Here is a 27,080-nt window from a genome sequence, read left to right as displayed (position 1 = left end):
TGTGAATAGGTCGAATTGGGCTCAAACATGGTGATATATCGTTTTTGTTCGAGAAAGAGCGAGGTCAATCGAGACATACAGAGAGAGAGAGAGAGAGAGAGAGAGAGAGAGAGATTGAGTGAGCATGGCCCACCATGAGGTCGAAAGAGTGGCGGCGGCTTGGATGGACTGACCTAGATAGACAATCTGCGTGAGAGAGTATAGAGTGTGTCGATCGAGGCCCGAACAGGGAGATATATCATTTGTGTGTGAAAGAAAACGAGGTTAAACGAGACTCAGATAAAGAGAGTGAGATTGAGCGAGTGTGGCCCGCTGTGCGGAAGAAAGAGTGAGACAGTCTCGAGGGAGTGACCTAGATATACAACGTGCATGCGTGCGCACGAGAGGTTGGGGGTCTAGATAGGCAATGCATGTATTTAGCGTGAGAGGGTGAGAGGGAGAGGGGGGAGAGAGAGAGAGCTCGGCATGGGGTGCAATGGCGGGTGTCTTAGGTAAATACATTTGGTAACAGAGTGGAAAAAGGGGTTGTGTAGTTGAGAGACTTAGAGATCGAAACATGGAGAGAAAGAATGAACGTGTGTTGGAAACCGATAGCTTCCTAAGGTGGTTAGGAGAGGAAGATTGACCGATACAGGAAGTATGTACCGTTTGTGCGGGGGGGGGCTAAAAACAACATTTGAATGTACATTGTACGAGACTTAATATCGATGTTTCAATTCGGTGTACATTATAAGATTTAAACCGAGGACCAGGCATACGGGTAATTATTTCGAATTCGTGCCATACTAAGTTTCAAAAAGTTGACATTGACTCAGTTTGTTGTGCTATTTTGTAGGTCATATGTTTGAATCCATCCAAAAGTTTTCTCACTACCATGGTGTTCATCATATACATATGAATTTGTATTAAAAAAGTAGCGTGTATACAGTGAAATGCGAAATCCACGTTAGAATTGGAGATCGCTACGTGACACACACTCTAATTCAAATAACTAACTACGTGACGCACACTCTAATTCAAATAACTAATTATGTGACACACACTCTAATCCACGTTAGCGTGGGTACCGCTTCGATTTTTTTTTCAAATAACTCCTCATTAATTAATTTATAGTACTCCCTCTGTTCACTTTTATAAGACCTTGAAGACATTTTAGACAATGTGCAAAACAGTTCATTTTAAGTTGTCTGAAACGACTTACAAAAGTGAACGGATGGAGTATCTCGTTTCGAATGACTAATTATTGCAAGGAAAACACGAGCATGGTAATACATACAGATTCATTTGCAAATGAAAGAAGATTCGTTTGCATTCTCAAATGTAGGCGCACCAGGCAGACCAGGGTCGTGTCGGGGTGGACGCTGCTTTGGTGCCTTAAAGGCAACTGCCTTTGGGTCACTGACATGTGGGCCAGCCACCTGTTGGGCCCACATGTCATGGACACAAAGGCAGGTGCCTTAAGGCACCGAAGCATAGTCCTGTCGGGGTGGTCGCGTGTGTCGGACGGACGCGTAGCACCCAGCCACCCACCCCCCCCCCCCCAAAAGGACGACGACAATATAAGTTCGCGCTTCCACGTTTCGGATTGAAATATCTGGCGGCCCCAATTCCAACCCTGCAAAATCTCTCTTCTCCACTGTCCCCTTCCGCACCCAGATTGCTCAAATCCCTAATTCGCCGCCAACCCTCGAATCGCCCCTCATCTCGTCTCTTTCCCCACCGTTCCCCACCTCTGTGCCGGACGACGACGACGAAGACGACGGTCGCACTTCACCACCACACCAGAGCTACCTCATCTACGCCCTCGTCCACCGCACCGGGTGGTCCACCAACAACGTCGGCCGCCGCAACCGACGTGCCTCACAGACACCGAGTTCCACCGCATCAGGTGCGCTTCACCGACGCCGTCTCCCAGCTCACCGGGGCTACTTCACCGAGCACATCGTCGCACCTCCGCCCCCCGAGGCCGTTGGGGCTTCACCAACGGTCTCGTCCACCGCATCGTAGCGCTCCGCTGCCACTCAAGATCTGCATCCGTGCGCGGCCAGCCAACGCCAGCGCATCACCCTCAACGGCTCTGAAGTGACCCGCACTCTAGCTAGGTGAGCATGCCCAAACGCCGGCCCAAACTAGGTATCCACACATCATTCCCTTGTGCACTATTCCGACGATGTTTGGATATCCTTTCACTGCTCTCTTAGCTTACACGCCTATGCAACTCTGACTTTAACTCTTATTTCTTCTAGAGATATCATCTGAAACAAGCAAATCCATTTTTTAGCGAAGCATGACGGCGCTACGGGATCTGGTACACATCCTGCACACCCGTATAACCTTGTAAGTATCTGTCCTCCGGTACAACATCAAGGTCGATTCCTCTTATTTGATCAACCATTCGTCATGTCAAATATGCAGAGGGGGATGCAAGGAGCACAAGGCCTGCACATCCAAGCAAGTGGTAACATGGACTTGTACATGGAACATCCCAAGCGCAAGCAGAGCTGCAGTGAGCCTGTTGAGGATATAACCATTAGAGTCACCCGCCCAGGAGGGGCCGGGTTACGTCATAATGATCATCACGTGAAGCCCAGTACCAAGCTTAAGAATAGTGGATCAATAATGGGCTTAAGACCCGGAGGCGGTTTAAGGCCCGTAGTGATAAACCGCCGTTATGGCAAGACTTGTAATGTAAGGCAAGAGTAGTTAAGAGTCCGGGCCGGATGCTGTTATAAGCCGGACGGGACTCTGAGAGCCGCTGGGCGTCAACCTCTCTATATAAAGGGATGACCCGGCGGTGGTTCAGGACGAGAGACAACAGATCGAGAGCCAGGCATAGCGATTAAGCTCCCTGGTCATCGAAACCCTAAGTAATACCACCTCAACTGGACGTAGGCTTTTACCTTCACCGTAAGGGGCCGAAACAGTATAACCCTCGTGTTCCTTGTCCCGCTTAACCCCTTTAAGCTTCCTAGCTGCGATGGCTCCACGACTAAGTCCTTGCACGAGGACATCTGCCGTGACAATTCCACGACAGTTGGCGCCCACCGTGGGGCCAGCGCACGGTGGATTTGAGTTCTTGAAGGGCAGCTTCGAAGGGCTCAAGGGATACACTGTGGGCCGGATGACGAAGAGTCGTCGCGGCAAGCTCTACATCGACGATGCAAACTGGGGCCCCGATGCCGGCTCAATCGAGTACGGGTACCGGGTCCCCTTCGGCGGAATCCATGTCTTTATTGGCAAGATTGGTGAGCCGGGCCTTGAGCCGGACCTCTGCGCCAATCTCATCGAGACGGCTCAGCACGCACGACCCGCCCAAACTCTGCCTGCCTTGAAGCATGCTTTCGTGGGATGCGTCCATGGAGGACTCTCTGAAAGATCTGGATCTGGCGAGGAGACGGCCGCTCGCTCTGACGGCGAGTCATCCACAGAGGAGACCGACTCGTTATACCAACTTCAAGATGGCAGGCTCAGGGGTTGTTCCGATGGTGACAGTATTCCGGACCCCTTTGAGCCGCCGAGCCGGGTTGGAATCTTCATGGCTGGCGCACAACCTGTTCAAAACCCCGCTGCCGGGGCAGGAAGCCCTGTGCCCTCGCCGGCTCAGGTGCTGATGGATCTCACAGACAAGATGACGGCCCTGTTAACCGCTACGGTCGCCCCAGCGGATCAAGCTCAGCATGACGCGGAGGTGGCACAGTTAAAGTTGGATCTAACAAAAGCCAAGGAGGATCTGGCGGCGGAAGGAATCAGGATGGCTGCAGAGAGGGCGGCTCTCGACGCCCAGACTCAGATGATTCAGGCACAGTCTTTACGGCTCACGATGGATCAGAACGCCTCCAATGAGGTCGTGAGAAGGAGGCATCAAAAGGCCGAATCTCGACTCCCTCCGGTTTACGATCCTCAAAACCTCTTCAACACGCCTGGTGCAGGGCCCAGTAACCCGCCAGAGATCACGACGCCCCGGGCTGGAACGTCAATTCAGCCCCAAGTGATGGGACCTCCCCGGGTGAACGCTGCCCCGCCTCAGTACGTGCCAATACCACCGGGTCATCATGCCAACCCGTTGGAAAACATGGTCGCCGCGGCGGCGCGACTGGCGGCTCTCCCAATCGATGGCGACTCTCCGACGGCGGTTGAAACCCACTGGGTCAGACAACTCCTTCAGATGGCTCTGGCGCAACAGGAGGCATATTCATATAGCCGGGACAGGATTCATTCAACCCCTCGTCCAGGCCGGAGCCTAAGTTATAGCAGACACATGGTCTCAGCGGCTGGCTCTAGTAATGTCCGACGCCGTGACTTGCCTCCAGGCCACGGCCCGGCTCATAATGGAGTTTTTAACGCGGTAGACCAAGACAGAGTACGACAAGAGGCGGAGCAGGCGGCTCAGTTGACGGCTTACCAGCCACTCCCGGCTTATCCGACGGCTTCCATCGATGCGGGTATACCTACAAGGACTGGAGGTGTTCCTTGTCTGGTGCCGGCTCTCCGTAATGAACGTCTGCCAAAGGATTTCAAAGGGCCTAGGAAGGTACCTAATTACATGGCTGATTTACAACCCGGAGCATGGATCGAGAGTTACGAGATGGCTATGGAGTTGCTGGAGGTTAGTGAAGCCGCTATGGCCAAGTACTTCACCATGATGTTAGATGGGACTGCCCACACTTGGTTGAAAGGACTGCCACCGAACTCTATCGGGTCTTGGGATGAGCTAAAATCCCGGTTCATCCAAAACTTCAAAGATACATGTAGACAGTCTATGTCAATTGTGGATTTGACTAACTGTAAGCAGCAGGAGGGTGAGTCTACAACCCATTGGGTTCGCCGGGTCAAAGAGATAATACATTCATCTAATAAGATGGATGCCGGCTCTGCAGTCTTAATGTTAGAGCAGAATTGTCGTTTTGCGCCCCTGAAGATGAAGCTCGGGCGGCTCAAGCGTGATTGCAATGATATGGGTACGCTGATGGCGGCTCTGGTCAAGTACGCCGACTCTGATAGTACCAAGGATCCCGCGTCGGACGATGAAAGGACAGGGAAGGGAAAACGGAACGGCAATGGCAAGGGCCCCCAGCATAATCCGGCGAAGCAAGGAGGTAACAAGCGTAAGGCTGATGGCAGTATGGAGTTTGTGGCCAACGCCAATTCACAGGGTAACAACCACCGGCGCAAGGGGAGACCATCTCCCCGAGCCGGCGGGTCAGGCCCGACGCTTGAACAGTTGTTGAATGAGCCTTGCCCAAGGCATGGCTCTAGGGAAAAGTCGGCCACTCATCTATGGAAGGACTGCGCAATCATGAAGGCCTTTAAAAATTCCAATGCTTTCAATGGCAACAGTGGCCCGGGCGGCGGCTCAAGCGCTGGCGGTTTTCATGGCCCGGACGGCGGTTCAAATTCCAATTCTCAGAATGTTCAAGGGGGCTTTAATCAGCAGTCCGGCCAGGGTCATCAGCAGCAGCAGGGGGGATACCAGACCAATCCAAAGCAGCTCAATGGTGGACAGTATCATGTGTTTACCACCAGTCTGTGCAAGCAAGATCAGAAGCTTCATAAAAGGGTTGTGAATGCTGTTGAGCCGGCGGTTCCACGCTATTTAAGATGGTTTGAGCAGCCTATTGTGTGGAGTAGGGAAGATCATCCTCCCCAGGTTGATAATCCGGGTCACCTGGCCCTGGTGGTGGCTCCTCAGGTGGGGGGATATAAATTCACTAAAGTGCTCATGGACGGAGGCAACAGCATCAACATCCTCTATTATGAGACCTTCCGTCGTATGGGATTGATTGATAAGAACCTCAGCCAGTCCAATACTGTTTTCCATGGGGTGATGCCTGGTAAGTCGGCATATCCAGTTGGTAAGATCGAGCTGGAAGTGGCTTTCTGAGATGAGTACAACTACAGGGCGGGAAAATTAACCTTTGAGGTGGTTAAGATAAGAAGTCCGTATCATGCTTTATTTGGGCGGGCGGCTTACGCCAAGTTCATGGCACGGCCGTGTTACGTGTATTTGCAGCTCAAGATGCCGGGTCACAATGGGACCATTACGGTTCATGGCAGCCGAAAGATAGCCTTGGAGTGTGAGGAAGGTGACGCGGCTTACGCGGAATCTGTTTGTGCCACAGAGGAGTTGAAGTTTTACAAGGACTGTTGACCCGGCAAATATGACGTCTTTGAAAAAGCCAACCACAAAGCATGAGCCGGTAATGAAATTTAAATCAGCTGATGAGACTAAACTTGTTGACTTTGTTCCAGGTGACTCATCTCAGCAGTTCAGCATCAGTGCCAATCTGGATCCGAAATAGGAAGGCGTGCTCATCGAGTTCATCCGTGAGAACAGGGACATCTTTGCGTGGAAACCTTCTGACATGCCAGGTGTACCTAGAGAACTCGCTGAGCATACTCTCAACATTGATCCGAAATTTAAGCCGGTCAGGCAATTCCTCCGGCGGTTTAATGAGGAGATGCGGAAAGCCATCGGTGAGAAAGTAGCCCGGCTCTTGGCGGCCGGGTTTGTTGTTGAAGTCTTTCATCCAGAGTGGTTAGCTAACCCGGTGCTTGTGCTCAAGAAGAACGGCGCCTGGCGTATGTGTGTGGATTATACGGATTTAAACAAAGCTTGTTCGGCTGATCCCTTTGCTCTCCCCCATATTGATCAAATTATTGATGCTACGGCGGGCTGTGAGCGTTTAAGCTTTTTGGATGCTTACTCTGGTTACCATCAGATCAAAATGGCAGTTAAGGACTAGGAGAAGACAGCGTTCATCACTCCCTTTGGAGCCTTCTGTTATGTGTCTATGCCTTTTGGGCTCAAGAGTGCACAGACGACTTACCAACGTTGCGTGCAGAATTGTCTTCATCACCAGATTGGGCGCAACGTTCATGCCTATGTGGATGATATCGTAGTTAAATCCAGAGAGAAGGAGACCTTGATAGATGATCTGAGAGAGACCTTTGATAATCTCCGGGTCTACAAGATGATGCTTAACCCGGCCAAGTGTGTTTTTGGCGTTCCTGCAGGCAAGCTCTTGGGTTTTCTGGTTTCTCACAGAGGCATTGAAGCTAACCCGGAAAAGATCAAGGCAATTACCTCTCTGGCTAAGCCGGCATGCATAAACGATGTCCAGCGTCTGGCGGGTCGCATCGCTGCCTTGAGCCGGTTTATAAGCCGGTTGGGCGAAAAGGCCATGCCACTGTACCAGATGATGAAGAAAACAGATGACTTTATCTGGAATGATGCTGCTAATACTGCTTTTGAGGATTTGAAAAGACAGCTAGCTGAGCCACCAGTCCTTGCTGCTCCCGTTGACAAGGAGCCCTTATTGCTGTATGTGGCCGCTAACACACGAGCCGTCAGTGTGGCTGTGGTGGTGGAGCGTAAGGAAGCGGGTAAGGAGTATCCGGTTCAGCGGCCGGTTTACTACGTCAGCGAAGTACTCATTGAGTCCAAACAGTGGTATCCACATTGGCAGAAGCTTGTTTATGGTGTGTTCATGGCAAGCCGGAAGCTTAAGCATTATTTCCAGGGTCACCCTATCACTGTGGTTAGTTCTGCTCCCCTAGGAGATATCATTCAAAACAGAGAAGCCACAGGAAGAGTTGCTAAGTGGGCTATAGAACTTGGGCCTCATGGTCTAAAATACATGCCGCACACTGCTATCAAATCTCAAGCATTGGTGGATTTCATCAACGATTGGACAGAGCTGCAGGTGCCTGAAGAGAAACCGGATAATACATACTGGACTATTCACTTCGATGTGTCTAGGCAATTGGAGGGCTCGGGGGCTGGAGTTGTATTAACTTCCCCTCGAGGTGACAAGTTTTGCTATGTGCTACGGTTGATGTTTCCCTGTACTAACAATGCGGCTGAGTACAAGGCCTTGCTCCATGGTCTTCGGATGGCTAAGGAGATGAGCTTGAGCCGGGTAAGGTGCTTTGGCGACTCAGATTTAGTGGCCCAACAAGTGTCAGGCAAGTGGGATTCCAAGGACCCTCTCATGGCGGCTTATCGCCGCGAAGTTGATGCCATTGCTGGACATTTTCAGGGTTACCAAGTAGAGCACATCGATCGCAGGAAGAACGAGGCGGCTGATGCATTAAGCCGGCTGGGCTCTCAGCGAAAGCCGGTGCCGCCTAATATTTTCTTGGACATTTTGCATAACCCTTCTGTTAAGTTGCCTATAGAGGAAGACTTGGTTGTTCCTGACCCGGAGGCACAGTTGGTGGCGGCTCTCCACATTACCCCAGACTGGACAGTACCATACTTGGCTTACATGACCCGGGGAGAATTGCCTGACGATGAAACTTTGGCCAGACAGATAACCCGGCGGTCTAAGTCAATGATAATTATCAATGGCGAGCTGCATCGTCGCAGTGTCACTGGAACTTTCCAGCATTGTGTTTCCCCTGAGGAAGGTCGAGAAATTTTACGTGAGATTCACGAGGGGGATTATGGCCATCATGCCGGCTCAAAATCCCTTGTGGCCAAGGCTTTTCGTCATGGTTTTTATTGGCTGACGGCTCATGCTAATGCAGAGGACTTGGTCAGTAAATGTGACAGTTGTCAGAGGTTCTCGCGACGGGCTCATGTGCCGGCTCAAGAGTTGAGGATGATTCCAATTGCTTGGCCATTTGCGGTCTGGGGGCTTGATATGGTTGGGCCTTTTAAAAGATCCAAGGATAAGAAGACCCACCTCTTGGTGGCGGTCGACAAGTTCACAAAGTGGGTTGAAGCAGACCCAGTTAGTAAGTGTGACGCAGCCACAACGGTTCAGTTCATGAAAAGGGTGATATTTCGCTTTGGTTTTCCGCACAGCATTATAACTGACAATGGTACCAATCTGTCTAAAGGCGCCATGGAGGAGTTTTGTCAACGAGAGCATATTCGACTTGATGTTTCTCCAGTGGCTCACCCTCAATCCAATGGTCAAGCTGAGAGAGCCAATCAGGAGATCTTGAAGGGCATCAAGCCCCGGCTTTTGGTCCCTTTGCAACGGACGCCGGGTTGTTGGGTGGAGGAGTTGCCCTCCGTGTTATGGAGCATCAATACTACTCCTAACAGGTCTACGGGTTACACGCTTTTCTTCATGGTTTATGGAGCGGAAGCGGTCCTCCCTAGCGACATCCGTTATGACTCGCCTCGAGTGGCGGCTTATGTTGAGGCGGATAATGAGCAGGCGTGTCAAGATGCTCTTGACTTGTTGGACGAACAGCGTGACGTGGCAGCAGCCCGCTCGGCGATTTACCAACAAGACCTGCGCCGTTATCACAGCCGCCGGGTTAAGTCCAGGGTCTTTCAGGAAGGTGATCTGGTGCTCCAGCTCATCCAGGATCAAATAGATGCACCCAAGTTATCCCCGCCTTGGGAAGGGCCCTTTGTGGTCAGCAAGAACTTGCACAACGGGTCATACTACCTTATCGATGTTCGGGAGCACAAGGATTCACGTAAGTCCGAAAAGGAGACCCGTCGGCCGTGGAACATAGCTCAGCTTCGGCCTTATTACACTTGAGCCACCGGCTCTCGTAATGTATATATTTCTATAGCCATGTATATATTATGATGAATAATAGAGAAGGACCTCCGTCCTTTTTTCCCTCCAAAGGTAAATGTGTCATTGTTATTTTCATTATGGTATCATATGATCATTTGGAGGTTGATCCGGCTTATGATCGTATTCGAATCTAGCCGTTAAGTATATGATCACTTGGGGGCTTCCTGTTCAAACATAGGTCGTATTCGAACCAAAGAGAACATAGCTGTCGATACCCACTTGATTGGCATATTGTTGAGCCCATTCGGGAGTTTTCTTGATCATACTTGAATCATAGCTCAACCCCCTTTGGGAACCGACGTGGATCGTATTCGAATCAGCATCGTTAAACAATTCTCAAGGTCATTTGGGGGCTTCCTGTTCAAACATAGGTCGTATTCGAACCAAAGAGAACATAGCTGTCAGTACCCTCTTGATCGGCAACGCCAAAGCCACTGGGGGCTATATGATCGCATTCGAATCTTAGCTTAACCCCTTTGGGACGGTTCTCTGGTCGTATTCGGATCAGAAGCCCCTAAGTTTTTTATCTTTTGGTTTGCAACAAGTTCTTTGGATCAAATCAAAAGTGTGCATGGGCGGTTCTTACTCTGCCGGCTTAACTTTGATTAATAATGTTGATAGCACACAATAGGCATTATAGGTGCTGGTGAACCGGAATTGCGTTCTCAACCTCATTATTTGGGTTACATAAGCCGGAGGTGTACTTGCAAGGCTTGCAGAACAGTTAAAGACAGTTCTTCAAGCTTAAGGAAAGTAAATGATCAAACATAACCCGGAGGAATATAAAAGAGCAGCTTCAACAGAGTTAAGCGCTGCACACGTGCACGATGGCACGACAAAATTAACTGTTTTTCCTACTCTATTACAGGACTCCCCGAGTCCAAATGGTGAGGCATTGTTTATAAGGCGTAACCATGAGCTGCCTAAGTAATCAAGGTGCTTGTTGGGTTGAAGCTTCCGGCTCATCCCTCTCCGCTCCTCCGGCTGTTTCCATGACCTGGAAGGTTGATGATTTCCAGTCAATGCCGCTCAAAGCTTCAAATTGAGCCTCATCATCAATTAACCCGGCCGGGTCAACTTCTGGGGCGAAGGTATGCTTACGAGTCGGAGGGATCAGGCTGACTTCTTCATAGCATGGAGTTGGGATCCTCTGATTCTCCGCGTCATAGCCCGGCTGATACTTGGTAAGGTCTGTGTCATTCCCAATCAAGGTGGCCACCGGGCGCACGCTCTTCACACAGGCGGCGAAGTCTTTCTGGTCAAAGGGGGTGCCGTCTTCCTTCAGGCTGGGGTATCCAAGAGCAATGTCGGCCGGGTCTAGCTCCGGTAGAAACGCCTTGGCCCGGCTCAGAGCAGCGATAGCTCCGGCTCTTGCAGAAGCCCGTCTCAACTCTTGGAAGCGTTGAGGAAGTACGGAAAGCCGCCTGAGTACGTCTGCCAGGTGAGTGGGAACCTCATTGGACAGAGCCACAACGGCTAAAGCACACTGTGACCCGGTGTAGAGTTGCTCCACCAAGGTGTAAATAGCCTTCAGCTTGGTCGGCATGTTCTGATTGAGATTGGAGCTTCTGGGGCCTGTATAACAAAGTCAGGTGAGCTGATACCAATGGAGGGGCTTATGAGACATAAATGATGTAAACTTATTTAAAGCTTACAGAGTAACTTACCAAAGATTGCGGATGCCATCTGCGACACATGGCGTTTTAAGCCGGAGAGTTTGGCGGTTTTTTCAGTAAGAGCAGCCTCCGCTTGTTCGGCCCGGCTGAGCAAGGCAGTCTTCTCATCGGCCCAGGCTTTTCTTTCTGTTTCAAATCTTTTCCTCAGTTTTTCTTGTGCAGAGACACTGAACTCAAACTTGGCATTGGCCTTCTGGGTCTCATTTTCCTGAGTCTTCAGGCGGGTCTTCAGATCAGAGATTTCCGACTCAAGTTTCTTGCAGGCAGCCTGTACAAAGTTTCGGGTTACAGTTTGAGTGATTATCATGCAACATTAAAGTCCCAAGCACTTTGCAAGCAAAGACACTTGGCACTTGGGGGCTAATGTAGGCTGAGAAGCTTTATTTACAGTGCCGGTTCATGAAAATAAGTCCCAAGCACTCTGCAGGCAAAGGTGCTTGGCACTTGGGGGCTAATGGGCAAAGTTGCTCAAATACTTGATTAAAAATAAGGTAAAAGACTGGTTCACCTAGGCTGTTTAACCCGGCCCTTGAGTGTTACCAGGTAAGCCGGTATTAAGTCTACAACTTATTATGTCATAAGTAATAGACTTGGGGGCTGGCATGGTAAGGATGACTATGGAGTAACCAAGGGAATTATACCTCAGATTTTTGCTGTATCTGCTTCACCATGTCAATTTCCAGGTCCCGGCTGTTGTGCACTTGACCAATATAACCAGCAACAATATCTCCAATGCTCAAGTTAGCATAGTCAGTGATATCCAGTCTGGCCCTGCGGCGCTCCAGCAGTTCTTCCTTAGCAGAGCATCTAGCCAGCACAGTGGGTCTTCCCGGCTCAACATATTCGGTTCGGGTAATCACCACATCCGGGTCATCGGCCGGTTGAGCTGGGCTGGGAATCTTCAGGTTGTTAGAACCTCCCATGGCTTGTCCTTCAGTTGGAGCGGTGGTTTCTGGAGCTGGTGCAGACGGCGGCTCAAAGGCAGAGGCGTTGGGTTCAGTCAAGACCGGCTCTTCGACTGGGTTACTTTTCTTTGCCCTCTTGCTGAGCTTTGTTTGTGCACTGAAAGTCAAAAGGTTAGTACAGAAACATGAGTAGGATAAGCATAAAATAAGCTGACCATCATTACCCGGGTGCGGTCTTGAAAGCCAGCAAGTTAGATTGCATGGAGTCACCGGAGGAAGGTGAAGTTTCCTGATAGTTTGAATCAGACGAATTAAGTGGTTGACGAATGACGCCCGCTAAAGGATGAAAATATAAGTTGGATATAACCTTGGTCCGGCGCTTCCTTGATGCTTCAGGTAAGCCGGAAGAGAGGTCTGCATCCTTGTTGGTCCGGGTGTGTCTCCGGCTCTCATGAATCTGTCGCTTCAAAAGAAATTGAGGATCTTGATAAGCTAAAGGATGTGAAAATCTTACTTTCCGGGTTACTCTTTGGACTTTCAGCCTTGGCAAGGGCTCCGAGTCGGAGGAAAGTATAGTTACCTCTTCAGTCACCAGGTTACTGGCTCCGGTGTCCTCCTGCTGATAATCAGTGTCAATAAGGTGGTTAAGAACAAACAAAAAACAAAGAAGAGCACAAGAATCAAGGGCTACCTCTGACTCGGAGGTGTCATCCAGCTGAAGCAGGTTTGAGGCGCTAGGCTTACTCCCCTTCTTGCGGGGAGCAGCTCTCCTGGCGGCTTTTTTAGCCTTACTGGCTTTTTTAGCAGCCTCATGGTCATACCTGACCTTCCAGAACTTATCATTAGCCTGAAAAATACAACAAAGGTTTATTGAAGTTAAGACGAAAATTGTTAAAATGGAAAGTAAAGTGCTCAGATCAGTAGCTTACCGCCGGAGCCGGGTTAGCTTTGCAGAAGGGACTTAAGCCGGTCCTCCCGCAATCTGCTAAGCTCTCGTTCAGAAGGGACTTGGTCATGTCATCAATGATGTCTTCAGGTAAGTCGTTGGGGCTGTGCCGAAGAGGATCATCCTTCCGGCCCGTGTAATCACACATTAAGCCGGGGCGGCGGCTTAGAGGAATCACCCGCCAAGCAATCCAGACCCGGACCAGATCAACGCCTTTAAGGCCGTTTCCCAGAAGAGCTTTGATTTTGTTGATGGTGGGGATAAGTGATTGACGTTCAGCTTGAGATAATTTGTCTGGCAGGGGGTGGTTTGACTCCAGACGCAAGCGCGAAAGCCGGGCAGAGGGTTCTCATCAGTCGGAGAAGTGTCCTGGCAGTAGAACCATGTCTGATTCCAGTCCTTTGGGTGGCTTGGCGGCTCAGCATAAGGAAAGAGATAATCCCTCCGTCGTTGAATTGATATTCCACCAAGTTCCAAGCTAGGCCCGTTGGCGCATTCATTCTGGCGGTTCAGGTAAAATAACTCCCTAAAGAGTAGCAGGCTGGGTTCCTCTCCAAGGTATACCTCACAGAACACTTGAAAATTACAAATGTTCGACACGGAATTGGGTCCAATGTCTTGAGGGCGCAGATCGAAAAAGTTCAGAACATCTCTGAAGAATTTTGAGCCAGGAGGAGCAAAGCCCCGGCTCATGTGGTCAGCAAATATAACAACCTCTCCATCTTTTGGTTGAGGTCTCTCTTCGGATGGGTCAGGCGCACGGTAGGACATGACCTCCTTTTTGGGCAGGTAACCCGTTTTTACGAAGTCATCTAAGGTGCTTTCAGTAACGTTGGACCTCACCCAGTTGCACGTAATGGGTGCCTTGGGAGCCTTGGGCGGCATTGTGGAAAATGGAAGCCTATGACAAAGGAAAATTTCCGGTTCAAATTTAAGCCGGAGAAAAATTTCAGTTCAGTATTCAGGACGGCGGTTCATGAAGGGGCCTAATGATATATGACTAATTGTGTCAGGTTATTTAAGCCGCTGTGGGAATTATAAGCAATTTAAGTTATTAACTCTATTATGAGTAAGCCGGAAATTTCACAAAGCATGGCTTCTTTTAAGCCGGCGATATGAGCCGCTATGGCTGACAGATGCAGTTTTTGTCTAAGAGTTGCATAAACAAGTTTCACAGATCGCAGGGATTATTTTGGATCAAACGATCGTCCAGAAAGGAAAAATTTCTAGACCTAAAAAGCTGATACAGAGAAGTTCATAAGCTCTAAACGAGATCTTTTTGCGGGCAAGAGGGATCTGCTAGCATAAGAATGGGTGAGAAACTACTACCGCATGAATTTTGTACCATTTTCGGATCAAAACGAGCCGTGGTGGAGGAACTGTGAAGAACTTGAGATGAAACTACGAAGAACAGGGGAGAACGACAGAACCCTAATGCGAATCTACTGTATGGAATGGCAAGAACTTACTGGCGCTAATGAGCCGCGAAGGTCGCCGCCGTTTCTCTGGACCAGTTCAGGGTGATGCAGCGGCCGAGGTTGAGGAAGACGGGAGGCGCGGCGGCGGCGGTGGAGCTCGGGCTCTGGAGCGACAGAGGAGGAAGATGATGGAGGAGAAGAGTGAGGAAGGCTTATGGGCTGGGCATATTTATAAGGGACGGCTGGTAAGTGGGCGCGAGAAACGAGGAGGCCGAAGACGTGACTATCTTGCCGCAGAAACGCCTCGATTCTCGGGATGGTCATTAAGATAAGATCTGTTGGGATATGACAGAATAAAAAATGAATTTAATGGAAGATGACGTCATGGCGGGTTACCAAGAATCCAGAAGATGACGTCATGGCGGGTTACCAAGAATCCAGAAGATGACGTCACGGCGGGTTATAACCTTCGCACAAGCAGAAGCCGGAAGATTTTCTCTTAAAGGTATTGAAGATTGACATGAACCGGTTCAAATCAATTTGGGGCCTAATGTTGAGGATATAACCATTAGAGTCACCCGCCCAGGAGGGGCCGGGTTACGTCATAATGATCATCACGTGAAGCCCAGTACCAAGCTTAAGAATAGCGGATCAATAATGGGCTTAAGACCCGGAGGCGGTTTAAGGCCCGTAGTGATAAACCGCCGTTATGGCAAGACTTGTAATGTAAGGCAAGAGTAGTTAAGAGTCCGGGCCGGATGCTGTTATAAGCCGGCCGGGACTCTGAGAGCCGCTGGGCGTCAACCTCTCTATATAAAGGGATGACCCGGCGGCGGTTCAGGACGAGAGACAACAGATCGAGAGCCAGGCATAGCGATTAAGCTCCCTGGTCATCAAAACCCTAAGTAATACCACCTCAACTGGACGTAGGCTTTTACCTTCACTGTAAGGGGCCGAACCAGTATAACCCTCGTGTTCCTTGTCCCGCTTAACCCCTTTAAGCTTCCTAGCTGCGATGGCTCCACGACTAAGTCCTTGCACGAGGACATCTGCCGTGACAATTCCACGACAGAGCCTGTACAACGAGCTAGCGTAAGTCCCTGCATTTCATTTAATTTGTACTGGCATTCGTGTATGATTTGTGTGCAGTGGCTGATCCACGAATTCAAGTTACCAGGGGCGAACATTTAACTTAAAAAATACGAAGGCACTTGCACTCCAGAAATCAACATAACTTGAGAAATGTGAAGCTACATGCACTTTGAAAACCAGCTAATGATCCAAAGTAGTTCAGATTATAAACACTAAATGATGCAAGCACCAAAAACACAAAATGCAACATGGTGTACAAGGACTACAAACATGGTCTGTACCTACTTGAATTATTCATTCTCTGGCTGAAAATATCGAAGTGTAATTGCACGTATAACCAGTGCGCAAACTGCATATCAATATATCTATCCTGCACAAGTATGCCAATAGCTTCAAACAACATATTAGAAAAGTATTTATGCTATGTTTTCATGATACGGGGACTTTCTGGTAGATGGCCTCGACGTTTCCTCAAGCTATGAAAATGCACTATAATTTGCTTGTCATCAATGCCTGCAAATCTCTGTCTCTCTCAACATAGTAGATCATCATTAGACACTAAATCCTTCAATGAGCTTGCAAAATGCTTGCATTAGATCCCTCATTAGACACTATATGTTCATCACCAGGAGCATGTAAAATGTTTGCATCAAATCCTTCATTAGCAGTCTGTTCATTAGACACTTCAGGCTCAAGAACAACATGAGCTTGTATGTTTGCATCGGAAACTTGATTAGATACATCAGATTCAGTCAGTTCAGTATTGATTGGGGGAGTTATAAAATAAGTAGAAATTGGTTCCATTTTCTCATAGATTCCCTACATACAAGCAGTTTTACAACACCGTTAGGTTTAACTATTGGCCAGAAATTGAAGAGTTGAATTAGATATAATCAGGGATGTGATGTACCTGCTCGTTGCGCATGCTACTCTTGCAAGCTGCGACTGTCCGTTTGCGCAAGCTCGATGCCATGCACGTGCTGCCACCGCTGCCTCCCACGCAGGCTACACCCAGGGTTGGATCTTCATCTTCTTGTCCTTCCGTTCGCTTGAAGCCCGGCGACCGCCCTCCAACGAGGGCGCGAGGAATTGCTGTGTCGGTCTGTCCAGCGGCGGCTAGGTTAGGAGCGAACCAGACTGGAGGCTGGAGCGAATGAATTGGGATTTTTCCTGCTGTCGATCGATATGGGAGGCGCTCGTTTGGGCCGTGAGCCTGCTATAAGGCGTGCCTTGCACTTATGTTATTGGCCCATCCAAACTGAAACATTTTTCTTCATTTTTTACATTGCATGCTCGTGCGTTGGGACGAACAAAACTAGCGTGGGCCAACCTGGACGACTCAAACTAGGTGCACACTTTCCAGCCACCTGAGGCGGCCGCCCATACCAGCCCCTATGGTGGCATCGCCCCTTTTTGCGTGTATGATTGGATAGTGAAAAATATTCCAGTGGCGCTTTTGATTTACCCACAGAATGGTTGAATTGCTCGTTTCTATGAACTGAGTTCGCCAATAATGTGAGGGATGCCAGTCTTTTCATCCTATTGTAGATTGCTTAGATCTCGATATACCAAAAGTAATCGCATGAAATATACATTAAAAGCCAGTGTGATGTGTTTGGCTACAACTAGTCTGACTACACGTCCTCATATAACATATCAAGGACGCACCATCTTACCAGATTAACCATTCGACTTACCCATGCAGTGTGGGAAGAAAGAAGTATTGGGACTGCGTATCCAAGCAATTGATGCCATGGACTCCTTCGTACAACCTTGTAAGAGAAAAAGAAGTTGCAGTGTGCCTGTACAAAGAACTAGCGTAAGTTCAGTTACCTGCTTCTCGGAATTTTAGTTAGACACTTATTGCAAAATTGTTCAATTACGTTGCTTGGCTTCATTTAGTTTGCTACTGATTACATAATGGCACAGCCTGTTAATCATATTCTAGACTGCGCCTATCTATGTGTTTGATACTTACTGTTAAGAATTACCTGTTTGCCTTAACTTAAATATCTACTTTTTTGTTTAACTGCTTTGCTGCTGCAACAGCGGGTTACAATGATGTTAATAACTACTTTTCAGCATCCAATTGAAACTCTTTAATTCCTTGTTTGTTTAACTGGTTTGCTGTTATAACTCCCAGTTGAGATGTTTTGCTAACTTCAACTTTTCTGAATCCAATTGGAACTTTAATGGCAAAACAGGTTAGCCCAAGATCAAAGAGCGAGGTCCCCATGGACGTTGCATCATCCCACAGCAGTGGCATCGGCCCAATCGTGCATTATGAATTGCCAACTGCTGATGCTCTAGAGGCTAAACTAGTGGTAGAAAGAGATTCTGCTTCTGCACTTAGAGATGAAGTTGACATGTTGAGGAAGCAAAGAGCACAATCACAAGCAGTACTCAAGACAACCATTAAATATTTGGTGGATTTCAAAACGAAGCAAGCTGAGACTGACCATATTGTTAAGGTCCTGAAGGAAAAAAGGAAATTAAATTCCTGCTTGGTAAATCATAGGCGAAATGTTCTTTCCATAGTTGAATAACCTTTGTGTTGTCTGTTCATGTAATCAATCAAACCATTTGTTTTAGAGATCATGTAATAATTGTTTTTTTTGTTTGTAATTTTATTTGAGCACAAGTCTATATTAATTGATAAGACTCGGAGACATTTCATTTGGATTGTTGTGCCAGACCTACAAATATGCCAATCGGGCTAAATGTGCATTCAGCAATAGTAGTAGTATAGATGGACCATAAGTGGCACGCATCGGAAAGGGCCAAGATGCTGGCTAAAAAAAGGATGTTGTTGTAGCCAAAAAAAAGTACAGCGGCCTGGCTTATGTATGTTAGTTGATATTATTGATCCATATACTCTATAAGTGTTTATATGTCTGTTAGTTCTGTACATTCTTGGTTGATTGACTCGATATTTGAATCTTGATACATCGCTTGTGTACATATCTAAATGGGAGAACACATTATGCTGCGTGTGACATTTGAGTTGGACATGAAGTGTTCCAAATATTCGAATTCACCTTAAGCTGGATTCTAGTTTATGAATTTGAGTATCGGCATTTGTAAACCATATTCATATATGACAGTGGAATACATCTTTGTCGTCCTTTTGAAGATATATAAAAACACATAGAATGATTTATAAAGATTCATATAGGAATACAAAATGGATTCGAATTTAGTTGCCAGGGTAAACGTGGATGCTTATTGTCCCGAAATTCGAAAGAAGCAGCAAAATGTCCACTCCCATGTCGGCTGCCCGAAGCCAAGTGTTTCGGAGATGGAAATTACTGTCTACCCATTACACGGACAATCCATCGGCCCGATTTCCACTGCTCTAAATAGGGGTAGGTTAGTAACTTCAATTAGACGTGACACGACCGCCTCTGAGCCCATTCCAACACGGTGGGCATCAAACATGGGCGGCAAAACTCATTTGATTCAAGCTCGTCCGAAACACCTCTCTTTCTCCCTCCATTCCCCATTCATACACGGTGGGCGGCAAAACAAACTCGACTCGGCCGAAATCGATGTAGGCAAATATTTTCAATAGGGGCAGGTTTGTAACTTCACTCAGACGTGACACAACCGCCCTACCTGTCAGCCCCATTCATACACCGTGGGCGCCAACCACCCTCTCCTCGCCCGAAATCGCTCTGGGCAAATATTGGCGAGATGCGAGATTACCGTCCTATACCCAACCGACGAGACATCCAAATTTTAAACGGGGGCTAAGTTCGTAACTTTCCCATATTTCAGACAGACGTGTCCCAAAAACATGGTTCCCCATACCTCTCCCTCCATTTTCCCATTCATACACCGTCCGCGCTAGAACACCCCATCCCCACACCAGCCTCCGTCCGCCACCCCATCCATCGCCGCCGTCCTCCACCACATCCATCGCCACCGTCCTCCACCATGCCGGAGTGCCTACCAAGACCGCGTCGTCCACTGCTAGAGATGGACGTTTCTCATCCACGGCGACGGACCAATAGCCTTGCATCGCGTCCTCTCGCTTCATCGGCGTCGTCATCCTCTTTGCCGGGGCCGCTCACACGACCTTCTCTTCCACCGCAACGGGACTTATCCCCCAATGCAGCCATCTACCATCGCAGATCTGCTTCAACGCCACCGACAGCCATCGCACCCCCGATGCCTACACGGCGTCGCAAGAGAGGTGGTACTTCATATCTCCTCAACTTTTTGATCTCAACCAGAAAATAGATCTTAACTTGGTCACTCTACTTTCTTTTCAGCTCTTAGAATTTAGTTCTTAGTTCGAAGCGAACAATCGATGCTAAATATCATTTCTCCGGTTTGCAGCTTCAAATCTGCCATGGCACAACCATAATACGGTTTAATTGATCATGCTTAGGGTTTAATTGATCATGTTGGTTCCGTGGTGGTTTCTTTACTAGAAATCGGAGGGGAAACCCTCTTTTGCTAAAAAAATATGCTTAGAGTTTCCCCCTTTTATGATCACTATACGGTCAGAATACGTGCTTCGTGTCATAATAACACTGCTCCACCCATCAAGCTAAACAAGCTTAGTTGTTCAAATACGAATCTGATATTATTAAAACAGAGTTGTTTAATTGTTCAGCTAAATGTTCCTAAATTAGTTTCGAAAATGCATGTTCGCCGCTCGGGTGTGTATCTCTACAGGGTGCCCACGGTGGGCCGGCCCACCCTGGGATTTTGGGTCGTCCCAGGCCCCGATTCCCCTTTGTTCTGCTGCGCGCTTTTGATCTCTACTCGCCCCCAGCCGCCTGCCTCGCCGGCGGCTTGCCGTCCCCGGACGGCATGACTCTAGGAGGAGACGCCGGACTAACAAGAGGCCAGGAGCCGCTCGCCCAACAGCGTCACCGCTGCCCGGGCGCGCCGCGGTGCCTACCTTCCCAGTCCGTTCAGGGCTCAGGCGTGCAGCACCCACCAAGCCAACCCGATTTATCCTGAGATACGTCCTCAACACTCAGCAGCCACTCCTCATCACCCATTTTCTAATTGATTCATTATTCATTAGGCATGACTGTCATTAGGGTTTGTTGTGTGCTCAGTGCTACCTACACTTAATGGTTCAGATGTATTTCGGTAATCTTTAGTACCTCTAAAGTTCACAGGGTTTTCAAAATTCCGGCCCTCGGAACAAGAACTAGTCATTTTGGATTGTTGGTCGTAGTGACATTGACCCAGATTACTACTGCAAGCCAGGTTTGTTGACAATTTTACTTGTCTTTCTTACTCATTCGATATAATATCCAATTATTCACGTCGATTAGTTGCAAACAATAAGTGCTAGACAAACTTCTTCATTCAGATTTTTGACGGTCTCTTACTGTAGTTACAATTCTGCATACTTGTCCTAGTAAGCTCACAAGTAAATGATTGATTCACTACATCTATGCTTGCCTTGTCATATTTGTTGTCAATATTCTTTTAGGGTGGACCACCCTGTTTCTAAATACTGGAACCGTAGACATGAGTGAATAGTATTTCTCTATGTGATCTCTTCCATCATGTGTGGGTAACGAACACTGCATTGTATAGAAAGAAAGTGTCATTTCCAGCTTTTACATAGGTTTCGATCTTTTACATGGAATACAATCTGCCTACTTGCTTTGTGTCGCACTACCAACACTCCACCCTTGAAGCTAAACATTACGCCACTCATAATTGCTTAGTTTATTTGTTCAAATACGAATTTCATATGATTCTAATGTTCCTACTTCAGTTTTGAAATGTGTGCCTGCCTGTTATAGAGACATAAGGGGCTTGTATTTCTGTGTGTGGTCTGGTCAGCACGGTTGGGGAGGTGAACTTTGCATATGCAGGGGTTTATAGGGAGACACTCTCCGAGTTGAATCCGCAATGCATTCCATAGATAATCTGACTACTTTTTATGTTTTCATGAATCTCAGATTCTGAACAGCATCATAATGATTATGAGCTTGCGCGCATGAAAAGAATAAAGCAGAACAATGCCATGGTTGTCAAACTTGGCATTAAGGGACTGAAATCAAGTCTGGATGCAATGCAATGCAAACACTCTCCACCTAGAGATTCATGCTCAGAATATGATCCTAACAGTGATTCTGAGCTAGAGGGAGACCTAAGTCAATGTAGCTCCCTAGTGGAGGAGTCGGAGGAAGATGCCCTATCTTATTCACCCATCAAGGTACTTGCTCTAACTTTCGAAGGTTACATTGCTCGCACATATCTTGCAACTGATGCTTTGCATTGCTTCTACTTTGTTGAATTGCCATTAGCTTAGTTTACACATTGTGTATGTGAATACGCCCTGCCTATCCATTTTCAGTACATATTCCATCTGTCATCATACCATATTTATCCATTCAAATGTTGTTCTTGTGTATCAGACGTTCAAAAGGAAGAGGGCGATTGCTGATCGTGGAGGAGCACAAGCAAAGTATTTGGAAAAGGTAGTGGCACCTGATAAATCAAATAGCCCATTAGGTGTATTTGCAATATCACCTGACCCACAAAATACCCCAACTCTAGCAGACTCTAGCCCTACTACACTGGTCATTTCTGATGCCCCAACTCAGCAGACCCCAACTGCAGCAAACAGTATGATTATGCCAGTTGACATAGCACCAGCTGTACGACGCAAAACCCCCATTCCAACAAAGAGTACACCAAATCCAGTTGCCAAATCCCTTTTCGAACCAGAGAGAACCCCAATTGCAGCAAATAGGACCCCTGTTCCATTTCTTCCCAGTTTAGAAGACGAAGCTTATGTTGTTGTCAGGAACTTTGTGCGCATCTTTCCTTCATGGAAAGATTATACCGCAGACACAGAACAATTTCCAGTCTTCCTCCGCAACTTACGCGTAAGTAATGTACTAATGTTATTCATGGTCATTACTTCATATGTTTCTGCTGACAGAAGACACAAGATTTCATTCTTTTAAATAGGCGAGGAGCAAACTGGATTGTGATGACGAGCAAGGGTTGGTTGCGCTTTTCAAGCACTCGTTGATGAAGTATCGTTCCTACCTGAGGCAAGCACACTTCGATGGCAAGCCTCTGAATGAAATTTTTGTAAAGTCTCCAGTGCTACATTTATCCGACAGTGACTGGAATAATCTTGTTACACATTGGTCTCGGCTGCAGCGTAAGGTACTGTCTATGATATCACATCACAATTTGAACTACATTTCTGCATTTGCCTTAATGTCTCACTTGTACGAAAACTGTTAGCAGAAGAACATTCGTTCTCAAGGGACCACAGAATCTCGCAACTATACTGCACACTGCATTGCTCTTGTGAGTACCTCTTGCCCTGTATGACCATACTTACTTTCATAGCTGTTTGATTATGTAGCATCACTACACATGTTAGCCTCGTAATCGTCCATTTGGTGGACATTATAAGATCCGTATGGACTCTTACATAAATTTAGAATCAACCCAATGCATTTGAAGAGGTTTAGCTCTGCAATCCTCTTGTAAGGACTGAACGTGGTCTATCACTGTACTTACATTAACAGCTACTCCCTCCGTCCCATAATATAAGAACGTTTTGTACAGTACACCAGTGTTCAAAACACTCTTATATTATGGGAAGAGGGATTGGTTCATTTTGTAGCATTCTGCATCTTATCTCCCTCGCCCACCATTTACTAAAAAAGATCAGATCTATATTTAATCTTACCAACAAGTAGAATACACAGACAATGCCAGTGCAGAAGTGTAGCCCATTGCTCTTGTCAGTACATTTTTTCCTGTAACGCTTGTACTTCCAGGGATTGGTAGTTGATTATGTAGCATCAATCTGCATCTTATCTTCTTTATCCTCTATCCCTTCCAGTATTATCATATCTATAATTACTCTCTACAAAATGTAGAGTCCAGGAAATGCTTATGAAAAGATTCTATGCTGAAATTCTTGAGTTATCCTTCCCTTGACATGGAGAAGGGCATTATAAAGCCGGTGTTAACTGTTAATGTAAGTCAGTCCTTCTAAAGCCTTTATCCTCAACTACTGTTTAATTTGCTCATACTCCCTATCGTTTACTGCTGTTTAGTTTGCTGTTTCTACCAAAATGCATGTTTGTAAGAACAGTAAGTTCTAAGTTTTACTTGTAAAACCAAATTCCTTATTCATACCATGCACATTACTTAATACTCCCTATATGTATGCTTGTTTTTGTGGATCTATAATCCAGTGTGTGGTGAAGCAGCCCACGTTTGCACCTTGTCATCTCCTGTTTTATCTTACTGATGTGGCTGATGATATGAACAACATGCCATGCACATTATCCAAAATAGATACAATGATTTTCTTTGCCCTTCATCTATGCTTGTTATGTTGACATGGTAATCCAGTAGTGTGGTGAAGCTCCCCGCATTATGAACAATGCCAAATTATGCTATTGATATTTTGAACTTACTCTTTATTTTCTAATTTGAAATTGGATAGAATTGATAGAACAGTTATCATCTTTGTTTATACACGTGCAAAACCTGTCATCTCTCTGCTTTGTTTCAGGGTGATATGCCTGATGGCATGCACAAGTCTGCTGAAGGCTGTGAGACAAACCCAACATATATTGCAGCAAAGAAGGCAAAACATCTTGAAGATAGCGAGACAACCCCAAAGTCTTGTCTTGATGCAGTGTTCAAGTTACTTGAGACTAACAGTCAGACAAGCTCACAGAATTCGTTGTCTGAATCAATTCGACTTCTTCAGTCCCAAGTTCTAGCAGAAAGGCATTCTGCAACTCAACTTCGACTTGAAGTCCTATCTCTAAGAAAGATTGCGGAGAACACCAATGAGAACCTCATCGCTAAATAGCTACACCTGGAAGCTATGACCGACATGCTAGGCCGGTCTCACAGCCTTGCTCAGCAGCTTGCGCAGCAGTTCCCCCGCGAGGCTAACCTTTCTTGAACTGTCTTGGAAGTGGTCTCGGTTCAGTATTATTTTGTTACGCTGCAATGGTGCCCAGTTTTTGTAATCTGCTTCTTCGTTGCGCTTTATGATCACTGGTGGCAAACTACGATGCCCAGTGGATGTAATATACCTTAAATCCTTTATTGTATAGTGTAGGTTTATTCTTAGTTACTATGTCGTAATTTCTTTATTGTATAGAGTAGGTTTGTTCTTAATTCCTACTAGTTACTGCCATCATTTGCTATCTGAAAAAATATCAGATGTAGTCGACCGGACCGAAACATTCGACTCTAACGGGCCAGGTTTTTAGCGGGCCACAATTGGGCCGGCCTGCGTCTTTCTTGGGCCCGAATGATTGGGGCCTTCACACATTGCGCCAGGCCCAAACTTACACCGGCCTATATTTTAGTTGGGCCTTTTGTCGACCCAGCGCTTAGTTTGGCCCAGGTAGCGTTGGGCCATTAACAGGCTGAATATTGTACTGGCCTGTTACGGCCGAGATGAAACCACGGGCCTTTAGCAGGCCAAAATGCATGTTGGGCCTCAATTTTCACTAGTCGTCGACGGGCCTTCAGCAGGCCGAAATGTAGACCGGGCCGTTTTGGGCCCAGTTAGCTCACGGGCCGTTACCAGGCCGAAACATATCTCGGGCCTTAGTTGGCCCACTGATATCATGGGCCTTTAAGAGGCCAAAAGCTTAGCACAGGCATCAACGGGCCGAATTACGCGACATGCCTTTAACAGGCCCAAAGTCACGTTGGGCTTAACTGTTGCCACCTTTAGCATGGGCCGTTAGTGGGCCCGATGTCCCGTCGGACCATATATGGCCCATGGGCAGCACGGGCCATTCCCAGGCCGAAAGTCACACCGGGCTGAAATGGGCCCATGTCTACATCAGGCCTCTAACAGGCCGAAAGTCACTGGGCTGTAGTTGGGCCCAAATATTCGGCGAACAATTAACGGGCCAGATCTGGCTTCAGGCCGCAAATGGGCCCAAATATTGGGCGAACAATTAATGGGCCAGATTTGGCTTCAGGCCGTAAATGGGCCCAAATATTGGGCGAACAATTAACGGGCCAGATCTGGCTTCGGGTCGTAAATGGGCCTTTATTAAGCAGGCCGTTATTGGGCTGGCCCACTAGTACCTGATTAAGTTCTACGGGCCTTTGACTGGGCCGGCCTTTTTAACCTATATGGGCCTCTGTTGGGCCCAGCCACGTGTCGACGTATCATAGGCATGTCTCCTCCAATGGACGGGCGACATCTGGCCCACTGACGAGCTGACAGGTGTTCCCTTCAGCCAATCAGAATTTTACACGTGGAAATTTCCCATTGGTCAGGGCTGTTAACGAGTTATCGGATCCAAAATCCGACCCGATAGCTTAACAACGTTCCGTTACGGTGGATGCCACGTGTCGGTCACCCTTGACGAAAGCACTTCTGTGATGCGCGATTTATCGTCATGGAAGTGGACACTTCCGTGATGATAATTTTGGTAATGTCATGGAACACTTCTACGACAGCACAGGTATGACTATCTTGATTCTGTCATAAAGTCGTCATGGATGTACATGCATGACAAAAAACGCGACCTACTGTGACAAACACGTATCATCACGGAAGTGTATTTTTTTGTAGTGATTACACAGCACAAGGCGGCAAGTCCCCGGGTCGACTGGTCGAACCCAGTGCCAGACGGACTTATGAAATAACACGATGACAGGCATAATACTTATCATATAGATAAAAGAGGGCAGTCCCCGAGCACTTCTCGAGGGACCCGGAGTCTTCGTACTTAATACAAAAGTTGGCGTGGTACATACTGCACCAACTGTAAAACCTTCGAAGGAGGTTTGCATTCCATGGTCGCTCCGTCTCCTTGCCGGAGTCATCTCTTTTGCGTGCTCGAGGCTTCTGGGCATCGATCAGGTAGTAGGAGTCATTGCCCAACACCTTGCCGATGATGAAGGGGCCTTCCCAAGGTGCCGAGAGCTTGTGCTGGCCAGCTGTTCGCTAGATCAGCTGGAGCACAAGGTCTCCCTCTTGGAAGGATCTTGGCTTGACCTTTCGGTTGTAGTATCGGCGCAGGCTCTGCTGGTAGATGGTGGACTGGCTGAGTGCCAACAACCGGCCCTCTTCCAGCAGGTCGACGCCGTCTTGTCGTGCTTCTTCCGCCTCCTCTTTGGTGTACATGGTGACTCGAGGGGAGTCGAATTCTATGTCCGTCGGGATGACGGCTTCGGCACCGTAGACGAGGAAGAAAGGCGTGAAGCCGGTTGACTTGTTTGGAGTTGTGCGCAGGCTCCAGAGGACGGCCGGCAGCTCATCGAGCCAACAGTCGGCCGAACGCTCCAGAGGCTCGACCAGTCGGGGCTTGATGCCGGACAAAATGAGGCCGTTTGCTCGCTCCACTTGGCCATTTGACTGCAGATGGGCAACGGATGCTAAGTCCAGTCGGATGCCCTGCGTTGCGCGAAAACGGGCCAAGGCTCCTTTGGCAAAGTTTGTGCCATTGTCGGTGATGATGCTGTGCAGTATGCCATACCGGATGGTGATGTCGGAG

The sequence above is a fragment of the Aegilops tauschii genome, chromosome 3 (genome assembly GCF_002575655.3).
Source record: "Aegilops tauschii subsp. strangulata cultivar AL8/78 chromosome 3, Aet v6.0, whole genome shotgun sequence".
NCBI classification, from domain to species: domain Eukaryota; kingdom Viridiplantae; phylum Streptophyta; class Magnoliopsida; order Poales; family Poaceae; genus Aegilops; species Aegilops tauschii.
This window is presented reverse-complemented; position numbering follows the sequence as displayed.